Source organism: Gekko japonicus, unplaced genomic scaffold (assembly GCF_001447785.1).
Source record: "Gekko japonicus isolate JY-2015 unplaced genomic scaffold, Gekko_japonicus_V1.1 scaffold6911, whole genome shotgun sequence".
NCBI lineage: Eukaryota > Metazoa > Chordata > Lepidosauria > Squamata > Gekkonidae > Gekko > Gekko japonicus.
In genome coordinates, this window is record NW_015168876.1 from 3,545 (window position 1) to 7,999 (window position 4,455).

At 36.3% G+C, this 4,455-nt stretch overlaps 1 pseudogene; it reads right to left on the bottom strand.

The window, feature by feature from the left end:
- Positions 1–2,113: 2,113 nt before the first annotated feature.
- LOC107114326 overlaps positions 2,114–4,455 on the bottom strand; it is a 16,259-nt pseudogene continuing 13,917 nt past the window's right edge.

The window sequence follows — 4,455 nt, forward strand, 5'->3', positions numbered from 1 at the left end:
ATTTTATTTTTATTGTTTTATCTGTAATACATATGATTGTTACATACATTTAACATTTTTCAATTTTCGGAGTCCATTAAATACATTTGTTTTCTAACCATTTATACACTCTCATCCATCTTTTTTAGAAAATCTTTTCATCTTTTCCTGATAAAATTTTATTTTTATTGTTTTATCTGTAATACATATGATTGTTACATACATTTAACATTTTTCAATTTTCGGAGTCCATTAAATACATTTGTTTTCTAACCATTTATACACTCTCATCCATCTTTTTTAGAAAATCTTTTCATCTTTTCCTGATAATAACACATTAAGTTTATCCAATTCTGCTACTTCTAACACTTTCTTTATTATTTCTTGTCTTAGAGGCAATTTTTCTAACTTCCAATATTTGGCTACTAATATTCTAGCTGAGGTAATAATATATGTCAATAAATACATATCATTTTGCTCAATAACATTGGGGAATATATTCAACAGATATATTTCTGGTAGTAGTTCTAAATTAATGTTCATTATTTCTATAATTTTTTTTTAATACTTTGCCAAAAAAAAATTGTATTTTCTCATACCTCCACCACATGTGATAAAAGGTTCCCACATTGTTTTTGCACTTCCAACAATTTCTTGATGAGGATTTATAACATTTAGCTATTTTGTTCGGCGACCAATACCATCTATGAAATATTTTATAAATATTTTCTTTAAAGGATGTTGCTCGCATTAGCTTCATCGCTTTCCATATCTTGGACCATTCTTCTAACTGAATATTATATCCTAAATCCTGCATCCAGGCTATCATTGGAGTTTTTACTATTTCATCCTGCATATAATCTTCTAGAAGATAACTATATATTTTTTATATCAGTTTCTCATTACAGTAGAATCCGGTTAATTTGTCTTTACTGTATCTTGATTTTAATTGTGTGCTTTCCCACCATGTAAGATTTATGTTAAATAATTTTAAGTTTTCTATCGTTCTTAGATTGTTCTTATCATCTAATAAAATATCATATGATCTTTTTTCTTCTTCTGACATTAATGTGGGTTTTACAAATGCTTCTAGGGGCAAGATCCACTTTGCAATCTTTGTATAATATTTTTCTTTTATGTTTCCCCAAATTTTTATTAAAGTACCCCTAATAATATGTTGATGAAAACCAACGTGTATTTTCTCTTTTCCATACCAAGTATAGGCATGCCACCCCAAACTTAGATCGTGTCCTTCAAATATAAGGTTTTCCAATTTTCAAGCATTATCCAGTCTTTAATCCATCCTAAAGCAGCTGCTTGGTAATATAGATTCCAATTTGGTACACCAAATCCGCCTCTTTCCTTTATATCCTGTAAGGTCTTCCATTTAATTCTTGCTTTTTTTGGAAACCAGATGAAATACCTTGTAATTTTATCCATTTCTGTGAAAAAGTTAGTTTTCTTTAAGATTGGTATATTTTGTGCCAAGAAAAGGAATCTCGGGAGCATATTCATATTAGTTGTAGCTATGCTACCCATTAGCAAGAGTTGTAGTTCTTTCCATTTATGTATATCTTTCTTGATTTCTTCTTTTTTATAATTATTTTCCATCAGCATACTATTTCTATTTATCATGATTATACCTAGATATTTGGTTTTGTTTGTGACTTCAATTTTTGAATTGTTTTGAATTTTTTCTATTATTTCTTTTGTATAGTTTTTTGTTATTATTTTAGTCTTTTTCAAAATTTATTCTAAGACCTGCTACCAATCCATATTCTTGTATTATTTTCAAGAGTGGGGGAATTGAGTCTATCGGTTCTTCTATTATGAAAACTAGATCATCAGCAAATGCTTGTAATTTATATTCTTCATCTTTTCTTTTCAAACCTTTTATCATATTGTTTTGCCTAATATTATCATTTAAGGTTTCTAATATAAAAATGAATAATAATGGAAAGGACAACCTTGTTCCTTTTTGAATTTCAATGTTATGAGTCATATCCCCGTTAATTATTATTTTAGCCTGTTGTTTCTTATAGATAGCTGAGATCATTGATATAAAGTTAGCACCACACCTCCAGCTCTTTAGTTTTAGCCTTAGAAACTCCCAGGATACATTATCGAATGCTTTCTACGCATCCAGAAATAATAACCCCAGCTGTTTCTCTGGGTGTTCTTCATAGTATTCCAGTACGTCAATTATGATTCTTATGTTGTTCTTCATCTGTCTTTTCAGAAGGAACCCTGCTTTATCTTGATGGATAACTTGTTGTAGAACCTTTTTAAGTCTTGTTGCTAAAATATCTGCAAAAAATTTACACTCTGCATTTAAGAGGGAGATAGGTCTATAATTCTGAATTTCATTTCCATCTGATTCTGGTTTGTGGATTAATGTAATAAGCGCTTCATTCCAGGAATCCGGTACTTATAAGGGAGGCATTCCTAGATGGAACACTACATCTGCTGTCAAAAGACACCTGAAAACATTAATGGGTGAACAGTTAAGAATGTCAGATTTGAAAGATCTGGAAACACTGACCAGCGTGAATAAGACTCAAAGAGCCCTTTGTTGTTCATTTGCACAGTTGAATCCAACTCTGCGACCACATGGACCACATCACGCCAGGCCCTCCTGTCTTTCGTCATGCTCCACTCTGCCCCCCCCCCGGCACCAAGAATATAGAGCATCACTTGCCGAATATAGAGCATCTTACCGAATGCCATTATTTTTATTCTTTGATAGTTTATTGAAAGAAAAGTCTTCTTTGCAATGCTGTACTAGAGCCTTTAGGGCTCTTCTTAGCCCAGTTAGGGCCCTTAACAGAATATCTGCATCATCTGCCTTTAAGAAAAGATCTGACAATGCTGTAGTATAGGAGAAGGAAAGGCCTGGTCACTGAGACAGACTCCAACCACCCCTAGGAAAGAATCCTAATGGGCTTGGGGATCCCTGGTAGTAGCCTGGACCCCACACATTTTCATACAGGTTCTAAGATGTTCTTGAAGAGTGCTACGGCGACTGAATCGCTTCCCACACTCAGAGCATTCAAAAGGCTTCTCCCCTGTGTGGGTTCTTAGATGAATTTGAAGACTGTTTCTGCGACTAAATGTCTTCCCACATTCTGAGCATTCAAAAGGCTTCTCCCCTGTGTGGGTTCTTAGATGAATTTGAAGACTGTTTCTGCGACTAAATGTCTTCCCACATTCTGAGCATTCAAAAGGCTTCTCCCCTGTGTGGGTTCTTAGATGAATTTGAAGACTGTTTTTGCGACTGAAGGTCTTCCCACATTCTGAGCATTCAAAAGGCTTCTCCCCTGTGTGGGTTCTTAGATGAATTTGAAGACTGTTTCTGCGACTAAATGTCTTCCCACATTCTGAGCATTCAAAAGGTTTCTCTTCTGTGTGGGTTCTTAGATTAATTTGAAGACTGTTTCTGCACCTGAATCTCTTCCCACCATCAGAGCATTCAAAAGGCTTTCCCCCTGTGTGAGTTCTTAGATGGATTTGAAGAGCACCACTGCAACTGAATCTCTTCCCACATTCTGAGCATGAAAAAGGCATCTCCCCTGTGTGGGTTCTTAGATGCTCTAGGAGATAGCTACTGCGACTGAATCTCTTCCCACACTTTGAGCATTCAAAAGGCTTCTCCCCTGTGTGGGTTCTAAAATGATTTTGAAGACTGCCACTGCGACTAAATCTCTTCCCACACTTTGAGCATTCAAAAGGCTTCTCCCCTGTGTGGGTTCTTAGATGATTTTGAAGATTGTTTCTGTGACTGAATCTCTTCCCACACTCAGAGCATTCAAAAGCCTTTTCCCCTGTGTGGGTTCTTATATGTTCTTGAAGAGAGCTACTCTCACTGAATCTCTTCCTACATTCTGAGCATTCAAACGTGTTCGCCCATGTGTGGGTTCTTAGATGAGTTTGAAGAGAGTCTCTGCGACTGAATCTCTTCCCACACTCTGAGCATTCAAAAGGCTTCTCTCCTGTGTGGGTTCTTTGATGAGTTTGAAGGTGGCCCTTTTGACTGAATCTCTTTCCACACTCTGAGCATTCAAAAGGCTTCTCCCCTGTGTGGATTCTTAGATGAGTTTGAAGGGTGCCACTGTCATTGAATCTCTTTCCACACTCTGAGCATTCAAAAGGCTTCTCCCCTGTGTGGGTTCTTAGATGAGTTTGAAGGCTACCACTGTCATTGAATCCCTTTCCACACTCTGAGCATTCAAAAGGCTTCTCCCCTGTGTGGGTTCTTAGATGAGTTTGAAGATTGCTGCTGTCACTGAATCTCTTCCCACATTCTGAGCATTCAAAAGGTTTTTCCCCTGTGTGGGTTCTTTGATGCCGTCTAAGATGACTACTGCACCTGAATCTCTTTCCACACTCTGAACATTCAAAAAGCTTCTCCACTGTATGGGTTCTTAGATGAAATTGAAGAGTGCCACTGCGACTGAATCTCTTCCCACATTCTGAGCA